This window comes from Pleurodeles waltl, chromosome 11, assembly GCF_031143425.1.
Source record: "Pleurodeles waltl isolate 20211129_DDA chromosome 11, aPleWal1.hap1.20221129, whole genome shotgun sequence".
In the NCBI taxonomy this organism is placed as follows: Eukaryota; Metazoa; Chordata; class Amphibia; order Caudata; family Salamandridae; genus Pleurodeles; species Pleurodeles waltl.
This window is the reverse complement of record NC_090450.1, coordinates 761,290,392-761,315,569: the sequence shown is the minus strand read 5'-3', so window position 1 is coordinate 761,315,569 and position 25,178 is coordinate 761,290,392.

Genomic DNA, 25,178 nt, shown 5'->3' with positions numbered 1-25,178 from the left:
GCTGAACAGGGCCCGCGGTGCAGAAGAGCACCGCTGAACAGGGCCCCGCCGTGGAGATAGGCACCGCTGAACAGGGCCCGCGGTGCAGAAGAGTACCGCTGAACAGGGCCCCGCCGTGGAGATAGGCACCGCTGAACAGGGCCCCGCCGTGGAGATAGGCACCTCTGAACAGGGCCCGCGGTGCAGAAGAGTACCGCTGAACAGGGCCCCGCCGTGGAGATAGGCACCGCTGAACAGGGCCCGCGGTGCAGAAGAGCACCGCTGAACAGGGCCCCGCCGTGGAGATAGGCACCGCTGAACACGGCCCGCGGTGCAGAAGAGCACCGCTGAACAGGGCCCCGCCGTGGAGATAGGCACCGCTGAACAGGGCCCGCGGTGCAGAAGAGCACCGCTGAACAGGGCCCCGCCGTGGAGATAGGCACCGCTGAACAGGGCCCGCGGTGCAGAAGAGCACCGCTGAACAGGGCCCCACCGTGGAGATAGGCACCGCTGAACAGGGCCCGCGGTGCAGAAGAGCACCGCTGAACAGGGCCCCGCCGTGGAGATAGGCACCGCTGAACAGGGCCCCGCCGTCTCAAGCACCGCTCCGCTGGGCCCCGCCGTCTCAAGCACCGCTCCGCTGGGACCTTCCTCTCAAGCACCGCTCCTCTGGGCCCTTCCTCTCAAGCACCGCTCCGCTGGGCCCCGCCGTCTCAAGCACCGCTGAACAGGGCCCGCCGTCTCAAGCACCGCTCCGCTGGGCCCTTCCTCTCAAGCACCGCTCCGCTGGGCCCTTCCTCTCAAGCACCGCTCCGCTGGGCCCTTCCTCTCAAGCACCGCTCCGCTGGGCCCCGCCGTCTCAAGCACCGCTCCGCTGGGCCCCGCCGTCTCAAGCACCGCTCCGCTGGGCCCTTCCCCTCAAGCACCGCTCCGCTGGGCCCTTCCTCTCAAGCACCGCTCCGCTGGGCCCTTCCTCTCAAGCACCGCTCCGCTGGGCCCTTCCTCTCAAGCACCGCTGAACAGGGCACCGCCGTCTCAAGCACCGTTGATGGTTCATTGTGCCCACCATGCCTCCTCCTTGACCAGTGGAGACTGTCATCCACATGATGGACTGTGGCTTTGCACTCCCCAGGATGGTCCAGTGGGCAATCCACCCACTGCAGAGACATTGAGAGACTGTGGCTTTGCACTCCCCAGGTTGGTCCAGTGGCCAATCCACCCACTGCAGAGACATTGAGAGACTGTGGCTTTGCACTCCCCAGGTTGGTCCAGTGGGCAGCCCACCCACTGTAGAGACATTGAGAGACTGTGGCTTTGCACTCCCCAGGTTGGTCCAGTGGGCAGCCCACCCACTGTAGAGACATTGAGAGACTGTGGCTTTGCACTCCCCAGGATTGAACAGTGGGCAGCCCACCCACTGTAGAGACATTGAGAGACTGTGGCTTTGCACTCCCCAGGTTGGTCCAGTGGGCAGCCCACCCACTGTAGAGACATTGAGAGACTGTGGCTTTGCACTCCCCAGGATTGAACAGTGGGCATGGTGGCTCCTCGTGAATCTGGCGTCGTGGACTCATGTGGCTGTGGTGCCCCCCCCTTCCCTTCCCCCTGAGGTGCCTGTAGTTTTTACATCTGATGCCCCTGCAGTGTTCTCTCCAAAGGACTCAGGTCTCCTGTGTGGGCTTTGCCCTTGTTTCTCAAGACTTTGGCCCACGGACATGCTGAATTCGTAGGATGTGCAGGACTTGGTACTTCAGTTATACACTGATGTGTATGTCATTTGTTTTGTTGTGGATATCTTTCATGGTTGTACGCTAATTTTCTTGAGCTTTTTGGTACATAAATATTTATTCCAAATATGATTATGTCCTAGCATTTTTTCAGGGGTGTTTGGGTGGTGTCACTGTGACTTGGTGCTCTGCATTGGTGAGTACATGATTGGGGGGGGGGGGTGCATATGTGTGTGCCCGTAACCTTTCGTCCTCCCCCTCCCGTGTGTCGTAGGTGCAGTACTCACCGTTGTCGTCTGCGCCGGACTTCGTACTCGTGGTAGATGAGAAGGTAGACGAGAGCAGGTATGATGTTCAATTCGGGTTCCATGCTGTCCTCCGTCCTCGTGGAGTGCGTAGAGGTGAGCGTTTTCCCGTTCGTAGTCTGTTTCCGCCGTGTTTTTATCGGCGGTGCTCCCGCCCCGGAAAAGGTGGCGGATTGGTGAGTTATGATAGTGTGGGCGGTACATTGTCTGCCGCCTGCCTGTTGGCGGTGACATCCATCCACCTCACGACAGCCTCCAGTACCTGCACCTGCACCCAAAACACCTAAAGTGACATCTCCTACAACCACCTCCTCTTCCTCCACTCCCAGGCCCCCTCCAACTACCCATCCCAGTGTTCGTCAGAAACTGTCCCTCTGTAAAGTTGTCCTTTTTGCCCCCACACCCCCCTCCAATTCATCAGTCCCGTCGTAGCGCCTCAGCCAAAAAGCCTCCAATGCAAGTGGTGCCTGTTCAAGGTATGTGGAGTGCACCGGCCACCAGGGCAGGCAGTGTGACCCGGAGCCAAGGCACTGGCAGCCCACCTCCTGTAAAGGCTCTGAAATTGGAGAGTGGACAATGGGACTGTGTGAAGACTCCTGGTGGGAAAACAACTCACATGGGTTCCAAGGGGATTGGAGAGTCAGCTGTGACTCCACCAAAGGTGGGGAAGGGCCAGAGGAAGTCTGCCCAGCCTGTTGTGAGTATCACGGTGGAGAAGGGTGCCATCATTCCCGGCGGTCGAGACCCAACCGCCAGCACTGTCGTCACTGGTCAGGAGACCACCACCACCGCCGGAGTCAGTACCCAGGAGGGCCCACGTATCGTCACTGGTCAGGAGACCACTGCCACAGCCGGAGTCAGTGCCCAGCAGGGCCCAAGTATCGTCACTGGTCAGGAGACCACCGCCACCGCCGGAGTCAGTGCCCAGGAGGGCCCAAGTATCGTCACTGGTCAGGAGACCACCGCCGGAGTCAGTGCCCAGGAGGGCCCAAGTATCGTCACTGGTCAGGAGACCACCACCACCGCTGGAGTCAGTGCCCAGGAGGGCCCAAGTATCGTCACTGGTCAGGAGACCACCGCCGGAGTCAGTGCCCAGGAGGGCCCAGGTATCGTCACTGGTCAGGAGACCACCGCTGGAGTCATAGCCCAGGAGAGCCCAGGTATCGTCACTGGTCAGGAGACCACCGCCGGAGTCATAGCCCAGGAGGGCCCAAGTATCGTCACTGGTCAGGAGACCACCGCCGGAGTCATAGCCCAGGAGGGCCCAAGTATCGTCACTAGTCAGGAGACCACCACCGGAGTCAGTACCCAGGAGGGCCCCGGCTGCCACAGCCCAGGTGGGCTATGAGGGAACGTCATTCCACACACCAATGCCCAGTCTAGGGAACGTCATGCCACACACGAATGACCAGTCTAGGGAACGTCATGCCACACACCAATGCCCAGTCTAGGGAACGTCCTGCCACACACCAATGTCCGTACCAGAACCGCCATGGCAAAGCACCGCTGAACAGTCCCGAACAACCATGGCAAAGCACCGCTGAACAGGGCAAGCACCGCCATGGCAAAGCACCGCTGAACAGGGCAAAGACCGCCATGGTGAAGACCGCTGAACAGTCCCGAACCGCCTTGGCTAAGCACCGCTGAACAGGGCAAGCACCGCCATGGCAAAAGCACTGCTGAACAGGGCAATGACCGCCATGGTGAAGACCGCTGAACAGGGCATGCACCGGGTAAGAATGAATAGACCACCACATCAAGCATCCTTATCCTATGTGCAGCTGGGACACTGACGGGACAGGAACTTTCACGGGAGACTAATCCAGTCTGAGCACCGGTCCCCCTCACGAGCCACTGGCGGATGTTATCTACTTGCGAAATTGAGGCTTTGCACTCCCCAGGATGGCACAGTGGGCAAGCCACCCACTGTAGAGACTTGAGAGACTGTGGCTTTGCACTCCCCAGGATGGCACAGTGGGCAAGCCACCCACTGTAGAGACTTGAGAGACTGTGGCTTTGCACTCCCCAGGATGGCACAGTAGGCAATCCACCCACTGTAGAGACATTGAGAGACTGTGGCTTTGCACTCCCCAGGTTGGTCCAGTGGCCAATCCACCCACTGCAGAGACATTGAGAGACTGTGGCTTTGCACTCCCCAGGTTGGTCCAGTGGGCAGCCCACCCACTGTAGAGACATTGAGAGACTGTGGCTTTGCACTCCCCAGGTTGGTCCAGTGGGCAGCCCACCCACTGTAGAGACATTGAGAGACTGTGGCTTTGCACTCCCCAGGATTGAACAGTGGGCAGCCCACCCACTGTAGAGACATTGAGAGACTGTGGCTTTGCACTCCCCAGGTTGGTCCAGTGGGCAGCCCACCCACTGTAGAGACATTGAGAGACTGTGGCTTTGCACTCCCCAGGATTGAACAGTGGGCATGGTGGCTCCTCGTGGATCTGGCGTCGTGGACTCATGTGGCTGTGGTGCCCCCCCCTTCCCTTCCCCCTGAGGTGCCTGTAGTTTTTACATCTGATGCCCCTGCAGTGTTCTCTCCAAAGGACTCAGGTCTCCTGTGTGGGCTTTGCCCTTGTTTCTCAAGACTTTGGCCCACGGACATGCTGAATTCGTAGGATGTGCAGGACTTGGTACTTCAGTTATACACTGATGTGTATGTCATTTGTTTTGTTGTGGATATCTTTCATGGTTGTACGCTAATTTTCTTGAGCTTTTTGGTACATAAATATTTATTCCAAATATGATTATGTCCTAGCATTTTTCAGGGGTGTTTGGGTGGTGTCACTGTGACTTGGTGCTCTGCATTGGTGAGTACATGATTGGGGGGGGGGTGCATATGTGTGTGCCCGTAACCTTTCGTCCTCCCCCTCCCGTGTGTCGTAGGTGCAGTACTCACCGTTGTCGTCTGCGCCGGACTTCGTACTCGTGGTAGATGAGAAGGTAGACGAGAGCAGGTATGATGTTCAATTCGGGTTCCATGCTGTCCTCCGTCCTCGTGGAGTGCGTAGAGGTGAGCGTTTTCCCGTTCGTAGTCTGTTTCCGCCGTGTTTTTATCGGCGGTGCTCCCGCCCCGGAAAAGGTGGCGGATTGGTGAGTTATGATAGTGTGGGCGGTACATTGTCTGCCGCCTGCCTGTTGGCGGTGACCGCCGCGCTGTTTGTCTGTACCGCCGCGGCGGTCGGAGTGTTAAGTTGGCGGGCTGTGTTGGCGGTTCCCGCCAGGGTCAGAATTCCATTTTTTGGACCGCCAGCCTGTTGGCGGGTTGGCCGCCACTTTAACACCGACCGCCAGGGTTAGAATCACCCCCTTAGTCTAGTAGCCTACATTATATAAACAGTGTGGTAAAAGCTTCTCCCCAATAGGCTGGTTCATCCTTAAACATTCCGCCTGGAAGTCCATTGGGGCCAGAAGCCCCATCACCTCTTAACTTTTTTATAAATTTCATTACAGCAGGTACTTCCTGCTCCTTAGCTCCTTCATCCACTGAAGGTGTATAAGCATTATCTGCTTCATCACCTGGATAATCATTCTTATTGACTTGTAGGATCTTCGAGTAGTTTTCTGTATAAATATTTGCCGAATAAGTTAGCCATGGTTCAGCCATCACAGCATTGCGTCTGTCAATTTTGTCATTTTATGAACAGTCAATGTATTTCCTGAACTGCTTATAATTATGGCTCTTGGATAGTTCATAAACTTTAATCTTTTCCTCCTCAACGTACTTCTGTTTTAATTTCCAAATAAGACATGTAAGTTACGAGTGGAGTTCCTTTCAACTTTGCCTAGAATCTAAAGTGCCCATTATTTTGTGGATCCTTTTTGTCCATCTCAGTTTACATGAGCAGATCCTTAGGCTTTTGTTGAATTGCAAGTGTTGCTGTGGTTTCTCATCTCATTTGTATATGCTTTTTCTCCCTTTCCCCCACCCCAAGAAGGGTAGTGCGTAAGTCCAGTATCCAATTCTCTCAGTGTTGGATGGTGGGTGTCTGTTTTGTGGAATTATTTCTACTTTCTTGCACATTCTTCCACGCAGCTAGCCTTGCAGCATGGTATTCATTCCATTTGATCCTTCGCACTAATGTATGCTCCTCAACTCCTCTTGTGTGTCTAATGCATACAGTTTGTTCACGCTGTCCACTATGTAGCCTTAATTCCACTTGGAGAGTTGCCTGATCATTTATGTCACGCTGGGTCATTGAAAAAGTAGCATGTGTTGTATGAGGTTGTTACTAAGAAAGTTATAGTCAATTGTTATATGATTGTTAAATGAAAAGATGCTTGGCATGTTCAGTTGTTGTTTCTTTGCCAGGGCCTCAGCTGATGTAAATTTGAAGGTTTGTAAAAAGCTCTTAAAGGTTGTTTCTGCTGGCGTTTGATACCCAGTTCTGCTCAGATCTGCCTCCAAGTGGTGGAGATTAAACTCCCTAGTGATCACTGTAGCCAGGGATGAATGTACACACATAGGCGGTGATTCTAACCGCGGCAGGCGGCGGTCGCCGCCCGCCATGCGGTTACTGCCAAATGACCGCACCGCGGTCACAAGACCGCGGCGGCCATTCTGGCTTTCCCGCTGTGCTGGCGGGCGACCGCCAAAAGGCCGCCCGCCAGCACAGCGGGAAAGACCCAGCAACGATGAAGCCGGCTCTGAATGGAGCCGGCGGAGTTGCTGGAGTGCGACGGGTGCAGTAGCACCCGTCGCGAATTTCAGTGTCTGCTAGGCAGACACTGAAATTCTTTTTGGGGCCCTCTTACGGGGGCCCCTGCAGTGCCCATGCCATTGGCATGGGCACTGCAGGGGCCCCCAGGGGCCCCGCGGCACCCCCTACCGCCATCCTGTTCCTGGCGGGAGACCTGGCGGTAGGGGGTGTCAGAATCCCCCTGGCGGTAGGGGGTGTCAGAATCCCGGGCTCCGCCGCCATGGAGGATTCTCAAGGGCAGCGGAAAGTCGGCGGTACACCGCCGACTTTCCGTTTCTGGCCGCGGCTGAACCGCCGCGGTCAGAATGCCCAGCGGTGCACCGCCAGCCTGTTGGCGGTGCTACCGCGGTCATTCGCCCTGGCGGTTTTTACCGCAAGGGTTAGAATGAACACCATAATCTCCTCTAGAATGGAAATCACAGTTCCAGTAGTCTTAAGCTTTTTGAAACCATTGGCACTGAGGTACAAGTTAATCATTAAAAGTGTGATGTTTCCTTTTTTGCTTTGATTATTTTCCACTGTGACTGGCTGCAACATTTCCAAGTCTACCTTAATTTCGGTGAGGTCTATTGCATATTTTATGTACAACTAGATGCCGCTGGAAGGCCTACTGTAGAACTTCGTCTTGCTCGCTGGTTTATGTAAGCCCTCAAAGCCTTCAATATTTGTGACATTAACTGTCCAGGTTTCTTGTAGACAGACAATGTCCCCCTCAACCAGCTATTGCTTAGAAGATTCACAGTTTATCACTCTCTGAATGCCGGCAAAGTTCCAAGAGATCAATTTAATGCCCAGTTGCTTACGTTTCATGATTATCTGTTCCCCTTCCGCTGCATGATTTTTTGTAGGGGTGCTGCTGGGGGGTCTGTGACCCTAACTGCACCACCCTGGAGGTAGGAGTGGCTATAGTCTCTACATCCCTTGTTAAAGATTGGATAGTGCTGTCCCTCTCATTCTGTTTCTTCCTTTAAATTGGGCAGTACTATTCTTCTCTGATTTGGCTCCTCTTAAGGTTTGTATAATATATTCAAATTCTGAAAGCTCAGGGTTGATTGTGACCTGGGAGCCCTCTCAGCAAGCCTTTTGCTGTCTCTCTGCTATTGTAGAGATCTTTTTGAGAATTTCTTAACTGGGCCAGCACATGGGGATATTTTTCCTCCTTTATCTCTTCGACCAATAAGCCCCAATCTTCCACGCCTCCTTTTTCCCACAAAACCATTTATGTAAGGGTTGAGTTTTTCCATGCAGCTATGGTGTTTTTTTGGTCACTATGCTTCTCTCCTGCTTCAAATTGAATGCTAACCAGGCCCTAATTTGTTATTGTTGATAGAGAGTGAACATGTTGAAAAACAAATCTATAATTTAGCCCTATTAATTTTATTGTGCCTTCCCCTTGACCTTAATTGCAGTCGCAATCTAACTTTCTGTGTCTTCCATTCTTTAATGTGGAATAGTACTTCTTTGTTGACTAACTGTTTTTGTTAATTTTTTTGCTGGGTGTTCTCCATTGTTTGATACTAAGGGGGGTTGTCCTCCCTAGATCTTGATTCTTTATTCTTCACTTTTTGCTTTTGACTTGAAAGGGGCTCTTCCTGCTTGTCTGGATGTTTTTTGGGTCGGACATCTCCCTGCACTGTCGGTCCAGGAGGGCTAATTGTATGGTCCCCCAGGGGTTGTCCCTGTAAGGTTTTGTCCCCTACAGTGGCACCCTGTATATGTAGCTGTAACTCCAAGGGTTCTGAGCATCATACTTCTTTCAGATTATTAGTCTTTTTATTTTATTTTATTTTTTACAAATAATGGATTCAAATTTGTTTCCCTGTACTTCCAGCTTTGGGATTGACTCCTCTACCTGGTGTAGTGACACATGGGGATGCGGTCCCCAACTCCTTCTAATTTGTGTCTTTCTTTGCATCTTCTGTTTTTTCCTTAACTGGTTTTTGTGTGCTTTGTCAATGCTCTGGTTTCATCAAGTGTACAGGCATTCTGCCCATTCTGGCTCTCAGCTCATTGCGTAGTAGTGTTGCTATCTATGTTTATGTGTAAGGAGCTCTTGTGTGATATTTCAAAAATTTGGGGCTTTGCTCCTAGGTCCTTTTTCCATGCGCTTTCCATGGTCTTGTTGGAGTGTAGCTTTTATAATCAAAATTTACATGAACTGCTTGCAAAATAATGTGTCATGAAGCTGCATAGAAAACGCATTAATATGTTTCTAATGTACGCATTTGAAATGTGCCCACGGGGAGTGGCCACCAATGTATACGATGATTGATGAAATTGACTAATAATGAATTATTAATGTACTAATGTATGATTCTGTTTTTGCATTAAGAGTTATATGTTAAGGTTTTGCTGAATAAATCATTAGGCCTTTGTTAGCAAGAGTCTGGGCCTAGCTGCTTGGTCTCATATTAAAAGTGTTTTTCTAACGTGCAATGTGTTGTCTTCCTGAAGGACATAAAGCTGTACTTTTCCAGAAGTTAGGGATGTGTGTAACCATAGTAAGTTCTTTCTCATGAGACCCGACTTGCTCAAGGAGACATTCTTGTTGAATGCAACATTGTAATTCGCAACAGGTACAAGGTCGCCGGAACTGGTAAAGACAATGGAGCTACTGACTGAAGTCGTGCGTGTAACTTTTCCTACCTGCCATCACACCCGATGAAGACGTAAATCACAGGAGCCAATGAACTGTATGAGAGCTGTCTTAGGTGAAAATTCTAGTAAGGTGACCACTCAACCACTGGACAGAGATAGTAGTGCACCAAATACTGACCAATGGGAAATTAGGGACTTGTCTGGCAAATTCAATTTAACGTCGTGTCACAAGGAGACAGCATCCATTAGAGAGACACCTCTGCTGTTACTCTGGCATTCCGTCTTTACCCTTGCTGTTTTGATTTTTCAAACCATCCTCACCTTGTCTTGCTTGAGATCTTAGTTCTTCTCCTCCTTAAGAGGGAAGAACTTTCTGCCCTAGTTTCTGTGACTTTGCTGCTCTATCCTGGTGGATGGCGAATCGACTACTGTCCTGAGGACGAAGACTGACTCTGTATGCTGACCCATTACGGAGGGTAACTATATGATAATGAGATTGTAATTGTCTGCTTGCCTTTCCTTTCTAGGTACCAACTGCTTTTGACAGAGACCATAGTTAGATGCTTTTCAAATTGTGTTACTAAATTGTTTTGCATGAAGCCCAACATGCTGATGCTAATTCGAGGTTAGTCAAGGAGTTCACTAATATTGGGTGCAAAAAGACAAAATGACTGAATCTTTGCTGTGTTGAATAGATGCGCTAATGATACTCTGCTAAATAGATACATGTTGATGCCGTGTTTTGTTCTAATGTTTATAATCTTTGCTTTGCTCAAATCTTATTTGAGGTGCCACATTATAACACTGTTGGTGTATTTTCTGGTGTAGAAACTGAAAAACTTGCTAGTAGAGTGTAACCAATAGGGAATAAATATCCTAAAACTTACTAAATTTGTGTGGTTATTCATGGCTGAAAGGTCATGTTGCGTTTCAAATTCATATTGATGTGATTAACTAATTTTATTGATTTGCTGTTGTGAATATCATGAGACTATTGATCTATTGATTGACATGCTGGACAGGGATATCGTCTTAAGGTGTCTCCAATCAGGGTCAAAAGGTTAATTGGCCTAAAACGAGTCCCAGACTAAGTAAATTACCAGGGCGGGATATCAGTCTGCATCACTGATTGAGCTCTGGCCCCTCCATTTTATGCTTATTATATCTGCACTTACTTTATCGTTATCTATTTTGTTGTGCATAATAGTTTACAGTTTTTTAAGTCCCTTATCATTATTGTCATCACTTACAGCACGGTTTCTAGTTTTTCAACTATGCCTGAACAATGGCACTCCCTGGTTATGAGTTCTTTTTCAATGTTGTCAAGCGTAGATTACATTTTTGCTATGGCTAGGGCTTTTGTTTGTATTATATCAATTTGAATCTCCAGTTTATTTGACTGTCATGTGAGTGAATTAGTGGCTGCCGTAAGAGTTGTGTTTAATGGTGACAATAACTCATGTTGATCCTTGGTAAAGTCAAGACTTGAGGCAAAATTGCAGTACTGGGGGCACTCATATGACTTCTCTACCATGTAAATCGAGCTGCATGTACTGGGTCCTTGATGGAGTACCTCTGCACCTGTCCCCTGCTGACTTCTATCCTGACCTTTAAGGTCCTCTGCCCATGTATTTTGAACAGCATTATCCATCTGCCCTCCGCTCTGCATCCTTGGCATAAACTTCTACGCCTGCCGTTATCAGCCCCGTCGTTGTCTGTTGTAGGTTTATCAACACCAGCTCTTCCGGCCCGGATCAGTAACGCTCTCCGGGCTCCCCTCTCTGCAACCCATTACTTGGACAGTCCATTGAAATGGAGGTTGAGGGCAATTCGATTAAGGATGCAGCATACAGTTTAGAGTCTGGGGTTGCCTGTCATTTTGCTGTACTGCATTGTGTAGCCACGCATCCATTGAAATGGAGTTTGAGGACAATTCGATTAAAGACGCCACGCTCAGTTTAGAGTCTGTGGTTGGTTGTCCATTTGCTGCACGCAGTGTGTCGGCATGCATCCATTGAAATGGAGGTTGAGAACAATTTGACTAAGGATGCTGTGCTCAGTTAAGAGCCTGGGTTGCCTGTCCTTTTGCTGCACTGCATATACTCTCTTGGACATTCATGCCTGAATTATGCAGATAAATGACACACCAGCGGTGTAGCACGGCGCGTTACTCGGATCTCAACTCTCCTCTCCGCTCCGCGCTCTCTACTGAGCATCTTATTTAGTTTGGAGTAGGCCATCTACCCACACAAACTGTGAGATACTGTCACTTTCCTTCCCAGGTGTCTGTATTCCTTAGATGTTCATGTACACTTAAGATTGTGAACCTTAATCAATATCGATTCACGATCCAACCCTTCATTTTGCAGCTGTTTCCTTTTACTGGTTTGCGCATACATGTATTTTGTGAACGTCCTCATACAGAAAAACTAGATCCAGACGGCATTGAATTGCTTCTAACTTTCGCCAATTATAGATCAGTGTAGAGCTTTGTAAAAATTAGAATATCACTCAGTTATGTGTTTTTAGAGCTTTACCTTCAGTATTTAGTCAGATGATGAGAGACTCAGTCTCATTGCTACATGATACTACCATTATCAGTGAGAAATTAATGGTTCTAGTGTGTAATTATCATATTATATTTTGATTTTGTCTTTTGTGCACTTTTTATTACATGATCAACGTATCTACTGTAAATAAACTAAATATATGTGAGATATTGGTAACTGTGTAGGCAACAAACAAACGTTGCTGACGTTATCTTTTACTGCAGATGTTAACATACGTTAGCATTGTGTTCTACTGCACCTGAAACCCTCCACTCTCTTCCCCGCAATTAAGCTTTGGTCGCTCACTAATATCCACCCAGAGAGTCACATAGGCTTAAGAGAGGCTAACTTTCTGCTTCAGACATGGTATCTTGAGCAACGTTACTTGGAACCATTCACTTTCTCCTTCAAGTAGAAGTCTGTCACCACTGTGGTTGCATGAACTGGAGAAACTGACCTGGCAAATGATTTGAAAGAAAGGAAGGCGAAAAGACAACAGAAGCAAAGGAACATCACAGAGAAACAAAGGGATGGGGGAGTCGACCTCTAGAATTGGTATTCAGACTAATTCAGGAGACATCGTTAGGGAATATGGGTAAAGGGACCACTAAAGGAACTGATTGAGTTGAATACCTACAGCCTTCATCTGCAAAGGAATTTCTTCCTGTTGAGCTAAATACAACAACAATATAGTGGAGTAAAAATACAAGTTAAACTATTTGTATATATTTATTTTTTTCTTATCTTTTTTCGATGCATTTACATGCATACATTTTTTATAAAGTTTACTGATTTTAGCTGATAGATGGAAATAAACAACAATTAGAATTAGATTTCTCTGAGGATTATCACACGGAGGAGGACAATGCCATACATGCCTTGTGCGAAAGAGACAAACTTAAACTAGTAAGGGAAAACGTGGAATTCTCTTAAAACTGTTATATACACACACAGTCCTTTGAGTGCTAATGCAGATCAAATGACGATGATGAAGGTCAAATTGGTTTGTTTCCAGTTTTTTTTTTAAAGGGTTTTAAATGTTGCTAGTGCTTAGTCATTTTTCATTGCTAGGTACTAAAACCTGTATTTTGATATTTTAAGCAACACAATTCTGGAAGTAACGTTACAGAGGGCTAACGTTTACCAGCATCTGATAAAAAAGGTAAAAAATGCTGTTACTTTCATTAGTTGACAATAAAGACCCGCAAGCAGTCAGTCATTAGAAAAAAGCACACAATTAATTATTGAGTTCACATCTACGGACTGAGGGGCGAAAATAAGCAGAGGTATTCTCCAGAACATCTCGGAACCAGGAATAGACATTTAGGGGCATATTTAACAGCGTCTAGCACCATTCCAACACCACAACTGCATCATTTTTTTACGCTTATGTGGCATTAGAAGGCCAATAACGCCGCTCCATATTTACGAAGTGGCGCAATACATGCATTGCGCCACTGTGTAACCCCCTTGTGCTACATTATGCCTTCACCAGGTATACCGTATGAGAGGAGGCGTGCCCCCGTTAGGGGGGGCCAAAAAAACAGCACAAGAAAATCTACGAGATTTCCTTGCACCTTTTATTTTGGTACTTTTAACGCCTGCTCAGAGCAGGGGTTAAAAGGAGCCTTCTATTGCTTACAATGGGCCTCAGGGTGCTTTGCAGGATTAGCGTCAGAATTTTACACGCTAATCCTCCAGAGCATTAGACTAGTGTCCAAAATTCAGACGCTAGTTCCCTAACTACTGCCATGGTGCGGCGTATGTTCAATAAGATGCACACATGGAGGCGTTAGGTGGGCACTAAGGAGCGCAAGAGAAATGGCACTGCACTTTTCTTAAATATCGCAGTGAAGCCATTACGAGTTCCCTAGCTACGTGATGGTTTCACTGCAGACAGGGATGTTTGTAATCCAACAATCCTGCATTATCCTGATTTATTAATACATGCACTCAGAGAGCACCTTAGAGGTGCCCCCAGCAAAACATACCAACTCCTAGTGTAGGCACTGACTGGTCAAAATCAGGACAGACACCTTAGACAAAGTTCTAGCACCCTGAGGTGAGAGCCAGTGCTCTCAAGGGCTCAGAACAAAGGCCAGCTCTGGGCAGAGGTGTGACCTCTCCCGGCCAGGCAGGATGGCCATTTCAGGGCAGGCACCTTCAAAGGCCTTGCCACCTTTGAAATGCAACTCAGGCCTCTCCAAATGGTGGAGGAGTTCGCCCCCCATTTTCAGGATTCACTTTTGGCGGCAAAAGTGGTCCAAACATGTAATCAATCAGTAGGAGTGCCCACATGATGCCAGTCCCACCCCTAAAGAAGACGGGTTGAAGTGGGCACTACTTTTTGAATTAATCTATATTGCATGGAAGGCCAAAAGAGTTAGGGATCTGTAGAAAGGGTGAGGTCACCCTATAGGTGAATAACCTATTGGCTACCATCTGGCACTTCTTGTAACACCCCTAAATTCAGTATTTAGGTGATACCCCTAAAGCCTAGATTCAGATTCCTGCAACCTAAGGAGAACTGTACCCGTCACCAGCAGAGAAGACTGAAGACACCCACTGACTTGTCCCCAGCCCTATCGGCCTGTCTGCAGCCTTCAAAGAAACCTGTACCCTGAAGAAGATCATCCTGCATCTCAGCAACCTCCAAAGCATTGGGAGGACTGTCTGCCTTCGAAAAAGACCAAGAACTCACATGGACAAGGGGCCTGTCCAGAAGAAACCATCTTTAAAGAAGAGGAAGTCTGCCTGAGGAACTGCAAAACCCAGCACCAGAAGTGACCACTGCACCTGACGCCACTGGCCCGAGTCCAAGTGGCCCACCCAGCCAGAGAAGGTACCCCGGGGCTTCCAACCACTAGTCTACCATGGGATGACCCCTGCCGGACTCCCCAGGGATGTCTGCAACCTAAATCTTAGGGATCCCCCAACTGCCATCTGCCTGGTGAGCTGATTCTAATGTCTAAAGACACCCTTGCACCCAGAGCCCCTGGGCCTTTGGGAACTGAACTGACAGTTTCACTATGACCCCTGGCATTCTAACTTACCTGGCCAGCTGTGCGTTGACCCCTCCTGTCCTCAGCCTGCAGCCTATTTCTAGAAGCCATCTCCTCTACAGAAATGCATTGGGCGAGCGACGCTGTGTTGGCATTCTGCACCCTGCCACCCCTGAGCCGCTGAGGGTGTTCATTTGGTGCTAACTTGCCCCCCCCCTAAGTTCTTACCTCAAAACCAGGAAATCGACCAATGACCCCGCTTTACTCACCCATGAGCCACGCTGCAGTGGATACCCCCTTTCTCCATTGGAAAGGATTGGCTACCTGCCACTGCGTTGGCACTCTGCACCCGGCCGCCCCTGAGCTGCTGAGGGTGTAAGTTTGTTGATAATTTGTTGTCCCTGCCCGGTGCTCACCTTAACCCCCAGAGACCAACCTCTGCTACTGCTGGTACTTAACTGTGAGCAGCGCGTTAACTCCCCCCTCAGTCTCCATTGACTAACATAGGGCACGGACCTCAGCTTCAACCTCTGCACCCAGCCAGCCCCGTGCCACTCGGGGGCACCTTGGATACCTGCCTTAACCTTGCCCGGTGCTAGTCTAAAACCCTGAAGAGTAGAACCATAAGTCAGGAACTTACCTGCAAAACTGCATCTTTGTTTCCCATTGAAAACTCTGAAAAATTGCACTATGTTGATTTTTCAAACAGCAAAGTATTTTTAATTTGAAAACTGCTTAACTTATAATGAAGTTCTTTGGTTCAAAGCATATATAAAAGCAACAATTAATTTTCTAAATTGGCCTCAGATTTATTCCTTCTGTGTTTGCCTCATTTATTGCCTCTGTGAGTACAACATATGCTTAACACGACTCCTTGATAATCTTTGGGGATCCAATCGACTCTACAGTGTACTTCATTTTAGTACGCTATGTAGAGAGCCAGCATCCTACACCAGGAGAAGAGCCATTGCAGGTCTGTATCAACCACCACAGGTCACTCAGGGTACCCTGCTGGTGCATTTTCCCTATTAGCTGCCCAGTTCGTGGACCTATAGCTGGAGATACCCCTTATTTGATGGGGCACGAGATCTCTGGTCACTGGTCAATGTCCCGCATGCACCCTCAATAACAAGTCTTGCCTCACACAACAACTTTCCATTGGTTGAAATTCACACTAGGCACACCTAGAGGAGTTGGAGGAACTGTATCATCATGAAGCAGTGTATTCTGCAAAAATCATACATTGCAAAGTCCGTCAGATTCGGGCTGGCCATCGGACCGCCTGCAGCCAAAACACCGCAGTAATACCGCTGACACTGCCAGGCTGGAGACAGCCTCCAGTCTGGCGGTCCCAGTGGTTGTAATCCACCAGGGCAGCGCTGCAAGCAGCGCTGTCTGCCGCATTACAAGTTCCATTCCGCAAGCCTTTCTATGGTGGTTCATACCACTGTGAAAAAGCTGGCAGAATAGGGGTGCCGGGGCCCCCAGATGTGCCCCCGCACAGCCCATGCACTTGGCATGGGCAGCGCAGGGGCTCCCATGCACAGTCCCGTTGCACATTTCTCTGCCTGAATTAAGGGCAGTGAAATGCGCGACGGGTGCTGCTGCACCGCCACATTGGCGCCGGCTCGATTCACAATGTTAAGGCCCTCTTCACAGCAGGGCCGATGGGCAGAAACACTGTATCCACCCGCCAGCCCTGCAGTGAAGTCGGAATAGGGCCGGCGGTGTCCTGATGGCACCAGCGGTCAGTTGGTGATTTGGGTGAGCCAAACTCAGAATGATCCCCTCTGTGCCTCCCAGCGGGTGGGCCCCTGCCCTCCTGCCACCAACTCCTGCCATGACTCAGTAGTAGCTGTGAAAAGCAGGTGAGAGATTGGGGAGTGATGTTAGGACGTCACCTTACTGTGCATATCATACCTCTACTGTACCCTGCATTCACCTAGAGTCCTAATGCAAACTGCCTAACAGATCCCTTGTTGAACAGTGTTATCATGGGCAAAACAGGTGGCAGACAGGATAAACTGCAGTTTGAGGATAGACCATTAACTCAAGTTCCAACGGAGTGTTCTGACCAACCCATAGAAGGATGCTTAACTGGAGATGCCCCTAATGATATGGTGGACATGAAGACACTCCTGACTGCCTTGCAAGAAAGCCTCACCTCTATAGAAACCAAGATGAACACCAGAATGGACTCCATCATGCATAAATTGGAGAAACATGAAAAACACCTTACAGAAATGGAACAAAGGCTCTCCACAGTGGAAGAGTGGAAGACACATTATAGATTTGTGGTGTACAACTGCAAAACATGGAGAAAATACTAAAGCTAAATTCTGCAAAAAATAAATACTTGAAAGCCAGATCCCACCGAACAATTTTGGATATTAGGAATATGAAACCACTGGCAAAATGGAGGACTTTGTTGATTGATTCCCTACCACCTAATTTGGCACAGAACCCTTCTCTAAAACAGACTCTACAATTTGAGTTGTACAAAGTGTCCATCTACCCTGTTTTCATGATTTCAGTAGCATGGAAGAAATTTGCACCTATCAAACAGAAGTTGAGACTTGCAGCCATCCCATATGTGATGCTCTATCCAGCCCGACTTGGCATTTCTTTCCAGGGAAAGGATCACATCTTTGCAACGCCACAGCAGGTTGCAGACTTCTAGCGGAGACTTCCTATATAAGGCTCCACGAGTGGATCCCCTCCAACCGCCTCCAGATCCCCGTTGTCGATGTCCGAGCTGGGCTGAATCCGATGTCCGAGCTGGGTTGAAACCCATAAGGTGGCCATGACTGCCACCTCATTTTGAGTACCCCCCTGGTGGAACCTTTCAAGATGGTGCATTGATACTTCTTACCGTTCTTATTGTTCACAGCTGCCTCAGACTGGGCTTCATTTACACATGCCTAGACGCCCACCCAACCTAGCTCCTTATCTATAACTTCCCTAGCTGAATATGGTGAGCCACTCAAGACAGCCCAGTTCCCCACCATGGATGCCCTCATTTCTGCAAGGATGAACCCCGTTGGGCTCACTGCAGGTCCCCCACAAGATTCCCCTATTGAATCCAATAGACCTACATATTATCTGTCACACTCTTTCCATTCTTTCATTTAGGCGCTGATCTCTTTCTCTGCTTCACACCCTAATTCTCCCCCTTGTTGTCTTACCTTTCCTAACCTACTTTTTTCACCAGATGCTCAACAGGATTCAACAGGATTGAATCTAAATTTCCAACTAATGCTGTGATTGTTTGGTTGGGTTATGTGTCCCTGGTAGGATTGGACTATATCCAATACAACTGAAAATTGAACCTGACCAATGATGAGTGCTGGTTCCATTGCACCAACTTATATCAACTAAAAAACTTATCACTGCCTAATATGGAATGTTAGAGGACTGGGCACCCCACATAAGTGTAGGCACATTCTGGCATACTTGGACAGGCACAATACACAATACACACGTCAACCTACTCCAAGAGACAACCCACAGATATAGGCTCGTCCCACATTATTTTGGGAGGTGACTTTAATGTAGCATTGAATGCATGTTTAGACATATCACACTCCCCTTTCACCCGCCACAGCACTGATGCATGCCACATACGGGACATTATGGAAGAGCATGGGTTTCTAGATGCATGGAGGATGTTCCATCCAGCTGATAAAGAGGGCACGTTCTATTCAGGAGTACATCAAATCTGGTCATGACTAGACTACTGGCTCATCTCTAGAGAGTTGGGAGCAAGGGTACAAAATATCAACCATCTGGCACATACTTACTCTGATCATTTACCCATTATTATGGTGTTGTCCCCCCTCTCCCCTGTCACGGCATATGTGGCATGGAGACTCTCTTCCACCTGACTCCCCATTTCAGGAAGAACTGTGGCAGGAAATTGTTGACTTCTTCACTAGAAACACACTAGTACTGGCCATGGGCACGGCATGGGAGACTTTCAAAGTCACAATTTGGTGTGTGTGCCTAGTTAAAAGCGGTGGAGTGCTGTATTGTCTGTGTGATTGACTACATAGGCTGGAGGGTGACTTGAAGGCACTGGAGGCCGGGGGGGGGGGATTTCCAACAATCCATCCCTATCCAAACAGATCAGAGAAACCCTGTCTAAATTTCAAGACACGTCTGAAAGAGAATGTCTGTACCGTAGCGAATATGCTAAGGCCAGAGTGCATGATGAGGTTGAGTACCTTGAAAATGCGCTTGCCACTATAACCAGGAAATTCTACTCTGAAAAAGACATCCTCGAGGTGGGGGATGCAACCGGGACACTGCTCAGAGGTACTCCAGACACCTTGTGCACTTTCTTTGCATTCTATAACCTGCTCAACATGATTTGCAGGTCGCAGCACTTCAGTACAGATGCCTACTTAGATGATGTCACACTTGGTTGGGCTTGGTGACACACACAGACACTTCCTAGCATCTGACATGGAGCAAGATGACATAGAAGCCATCATGCAACTGAAGTGCAGAAAGACCCCCAGCCCAGACAGCCTACCTGCAGACTTTTATAAATTATATATTTATAACCTGCTTCTAATTCTCAAACCTCTTTACCAAGAGGCAAAGCAGACTGGCGTCCTCCTACCATCCATGAGAGAAACTATGATTATTGTCCTACTTATACCAGGGAAGTCCCTGATAGTTGCAAATCTTACAGGTCACTCTCACTCATTAACTGTGATGCCAAAATACTAGAAAAAGTACTGGCCAATCACCTCAACCTCCCAGTATCATTCACTGTCTTGCTGGACCAATCAGGTCTTTATACTTGGACAATCTGCATCATGTAACTTACATACATTGTTTGCCCTCTACAAGATATAGCCCTGATATAGCTGTGGTTGTGACATTTTATGATGTCACCAAAGCATTTGATTCCCTGGAATAGGCATATTTAATGACTGTCCTTCCATGAACGGGGCTCCCCCACTCATTCCTGACATGGATAGTGCTCCTCTATTCACAACCAGGAGCAAGAGTTCAAATTGATGGTTCAGTTACCACCCCATTCTTTTTCCCTAGGGGTACATGTCAGGGTTACCCACTGTCACTGCTGCTTTTTGATCTGGCTGTGGAGCCTTTAGCCACAAAACCCCAATAGTGCCACCAAGAAAATACTATCAGATACCCCTCCAGACTTTTACTTGTCTCTCTATATGCAGACAGCATTACTCTATACTTGAGGGAACCCCAGGTTAGTCTTAACGGAGAACTTCATGAATTAGTCAGATTTGGGGAACCCTCAGGTAGTCAAATCAATTAGGAAAAATCCAGTCTGTTTCCTTTTACCTCAGCCACGCAGCAATTTGTTCCAGATTATCCACTGCAATGGTGCAACTCTGAGCTACGGTATCTTTGGGTGATAATATCAAGTGATAGAGAAGAAATCTCTAGGGCAAATTATGTCCATAACTAACAGTATCAGATGCTGGATTTCACTTACTCTATCCTTAACTGGCCATGTTGTGCTTATGAAAATTATCATTTTACCCCAAATTTTATTTCTATTCCTAAATATCCCCCATCACCGGGGAAACAGTTTTTCAAAATACTTAAGACTCCACTGAACTGATTGTCATGGGCTGGAAAACAACCCCTTTTCCAATGGGACTTACTCACCTTACCATTCTCTAAAGGAGGATTCTGGGCACCCGATATAGAACTGTATTATCTCTGTGCCCAAGCATACCTCACCATTCACTGGTACAAAAATACCCCTTTCCTGCTACACCTTGGTATAGAAAAAAGTTATATGGACCCCATCCCCCTAATGTCCTACCTGGAATCACTAGCTACCTCCGCTGGACTGGTGGCTTCAATTTTGGCATGCACATCCATGCCATGGAGCAAGTTAGCCCACAGACTTGGTAAACCTCTACTGTATTCCCCCCTCTTCCATTGCCCTAAAACCACTCAAGCCTGTTACACATGAGTCAGCATGCAGACAACTATTTCTTAAGCAGGGTGTTGCTGCTTGGGAAGACCTATACTATAAAGGTTCTTTTGCAGACGAGACACTTTTTTTGAAGATGAATCGGCGACCCAGTCCAAAGTTATTTTGCTCATCTGCTTACTACACAACGTCAAAGCTGTTACCCATGAATTTCAACAAGAACCACCCACACTGAATATTCTACAGATTTGCTCGGATCTGAAAATCTGAGACACCTCGTTTCTATTCTACATCGAACTGCTCAACTGGAGATTCCCTACACAGCAGGACAGGTTTGGGCTAGTTGGGAAATAGATATGTTGTCATCTATTACGAATGAACAGTGGCTCTACTGCTGTAACCAAACAGGGTGAATTGCCTTGAGCAGCAGATTCCTGCATAGAATGTATTACACCCTGGTTAAGCTGTGCCCCAATCTTTCTGATGATAACTGAACCAGGAGTGGCCAGGCTGGAGCTGATTTTCTCCATCTGGCCTGGGCCTGTAGTCCCATACAAGCATACCGGGGAGAAATTTCTATTGCACTCACTGAAATGGTAAGACAACACATGACATGACGTTTAACCCCCTCATGGCCCTTTTAGGACATACTGGGGAGGCTGAGGCTTGTTAGCACTAGGCCTTCTTGTAGCAAAACATAGAATACCATGCAGATGGGCCGAGGCAGGGGACCTAAATTCAAGGAATGAATGTCAGACTTCATTTTTTGCAGATACAAATTGACCACGTATGCCAACTACTACCCCAACAATCTTGACCCAGAGTTATAAGGGATCCACTATATACCCACCTGGAAAAACGACACAGACAACATGCAGATAACAGGCACTTGAGAATGAACATCTGCCTACAGGCCTTTAGCACTTCTACAAACACATTTGTGTTGCTGAAATTAGTCACACTAAACACTCTTGGTGCAACATATGTTACAAGTATCCTATACATTATTTAGATGTTCTTCTCCTGTACAGCTGTTAAGACGACACTCAGGTGATGATATCCTTATCCTGTTAGGGTGCTACCCTCTTGGCTAGACTTTTTTCCCAACCACACATGTAGTTGAACCACTGCTACAAACCATTGCATACAGTGTGCATGTTATGTATAAGATGTACATTACCTATGGTGTGGCACAATATTCTGTTTTAGCTTTTTTTCATTTATATTATGTACTTGTTATTTTCTGTTACCAGATGATAAAGAAAATAATAAGGAAAACAAAAAAGAGACAACCATGCTTCTAGTTCAAGTTGAAGATTTGTTAGAGGGAGAACTCATGTCTGCATGTAATCACATCAACAACATTAAAGACATGTTCATGAACACCTACAAACTAAAATCAGATAAGGTACAGCTGAAATGATCATGAACACCTGCAAACTAAAATCAGAGAAGGCACAGATGAAATGGCGTACCTTGCCATGCCTGAGGTGTTGCCACTCTATCATCATAATTAACCTAGATGTGATCTAACATCCTCATATTGGGGGACAGACTTATAATGGAGTTAACAAGCAGTAGCCAATATGTGTTCTGTATTTGTCAATTCTTGTATTGCTCTGTCTTGATTTTTGCAAAACGTTATTTTTGGAGAAGCTGCCAGGCTTCATTAATCAAAAACAAAAAACACTGGCTTAGAGTAAAAATATTTGTTGGTCTCAAAACAGCACACATGACAAAAGAAGTCCTTATCAATGAATGGAACCTCTTTGGTTGTAGATGTAATCCTAATAAAAGGACAGCATGGTGTAACTCAAAGTTAGTCAGCCAATAACTGAAATAGTCTGACCGATTGCTCCATAGATAGTGCTGCATAAATATATAGGCCCTCATTACAACCCTGGCGGTAAATCCCGCATTCTGCCGTGCTGAAGACTGCCAACATACCGTTGCAGCGGTGGAATTCCGCGACAGGTATTACGACCCACATCTCGGAATCCGCCACAATACAGACACCCACACAAGTCGGCCACACCAACGGTAAGTGGTAAACTGGCGATACCAAAACCTACACCGTCATGCCAACAAGAATACGCCCACACTATCACGACCCACGAATCAACGCAGCGGTCTTTCAACAGTGGTAATCCAGTGGCGGTACACACCGCTGCGCTCAAAATACACACACACTTACAAAACACAACCACATTGGACAATTCAAAATACACACACCTGATACACACATCACACCCACACACCCACAACACTATAAAACACACACCCACATTACCTACAAACCCTTACAACGTAAAATTTGGAAGAAGGCCAGAGAGAGAAATTAGCAAACACAACACCAGCATCCAAAGACACACAACACCATCACTTATATAACATCCACGCACCTCAAACATCACACACCAACACATCCCCCCACACATCACACCAGACAGCACCTCACACATCACCCACACCACATCATGGCACCTCAAGGACACCCCAGGTTTTCAGAGGAGGAGCTCAGGGTCATGGTGGAGGAAATCATCCGGATAGAGCCACAGCTTTTCGGATCACAGGTGCAGCACACCTCCATTGCAAGGAAGATGGAGCTATGGCGGAGAATCTTCGACAGGGTCAACACAGTGGGACAGCATCAAGGACACAAGATGACATCAGGAAGAGGTGGGACGACCTACGGGGGAAGGTGCGTTCAGTGGTTTCAAGACACCAGATTGCTGTACGGAGGCCTGGCGGTGGACCCCCACCTCCTCCCACACAACTAACAACATGGGAGGAGCAAGTCTTGGCAATACTACATCCTGAGGGCCTCGCAGGAGTAGCAGGAGGACTGGACTCTGGTAAGTCAAATCTTTACTAATATATCCCCCACACCCTACCTGCATGCCATCACATACCCCCACCCTTACCCTCACTCCCATCACTCCATCATCTCACATATGTCCCACTATCACAACCCACACATCTCAATACCAAGGCCCTGCATGCAACACCTATGCATGGACCACCGTCACCAAAGCATGTCCAGTACAGATACCCACACAGACCCCAAATCAACTATCACAAAAGGGCAAACACAATTATGCAAGCACAGGAGTAGAGGGTACCTCACCCACTACAGAAGATGGCACACACAGATACTGAAACTATGCATTTACAACCCAACAGGACCCATACCCAACATCACCGGACAGGAGGTGCCAGACATATCCAGTCCCCCCACGGAAGAGGCCCACAGTGATGACAGCAGCTCTGCACGCCTGGATCAAGATGACCAGCCCGGCCCATCAGGGACCTCGGGACAGTCGGGACACAGTCCCAAACCACCGCTGAACCTCCACTCCCAGGAAACACCGCCACAGCACCCACCCAGCGGGCCCATCCCTCTGTCCCCAGGACACGTCAATCAGCAGTGTGCCCACTGCTACAGGGAACCCAGGCAAACCCACCAACCCAAGAAAATCAGGGACCTGGGGTCAGTGGCAGTGGGCACATGGTTCAGGGGACAGAGTCACAGGATAACAGGGAAGCTGGGAGGACTGCTGTGCGACAGGGGGAGGACAGGCCCAGGGAACCGACACTCCACGAGGCACTCTCCAACATCATGGGAGCTTACCACCATTCCCAGGAGACGATGGGCACTGTACTGGCCAAGTTTCAGGAGACCCAGCGGCTGCAGGAGGAACACTACCTGGGGATCAGGGAAGACATGAAGTCCATTAACACCACCCTGGTCACCATTGCAAGGGTGCTGGCAGACCTTGTCAACACCATGAGGGACACAGTGGCACACCAATGGGCCCCTGACACTAGCCTGGATGATGAACAACCCTCTACCTCCACCAGCTCTAGTGGACAGGAGGCACTGCCACAGGAACAACAGGCCACCAGCACCCCACCCCCTGCAGAAGGAGAACCACCCCGCAAACGGTCCCTGAGATCCAGGAACAAGACAGAGAACATTGCCAAGACCCCTGCCAGGAAATAAGACCCTCCTGAATGTCACCCTTCTGTCCCACTTTGTCACCCTCTCCACCTTAAACTGCCACAGCTCCACTTCCTATGCCCCATTGGACAATGCACCTGTGAGACCAAGAGAATGGACTCTGCCATCGACATTCCTCCACCATCACCCAGTCCATTTCACACCCCCCTCCACTTATTTGAACAGAAATAAACACCCTTGAATCACCCAAAAATCTGGAGTCAGTCTGTGCTTTCACAAATGTGTAGTTGCAAAATCTCTGGAATATTGCAATGTCAATGTACTTGTTCACATACCAATGTTACACAGCTGTAGGCCAGGAGTAAACATAGCATAGGGCACAAATTGGGACCCAGATCTGTGAAATGGAAAGGCAA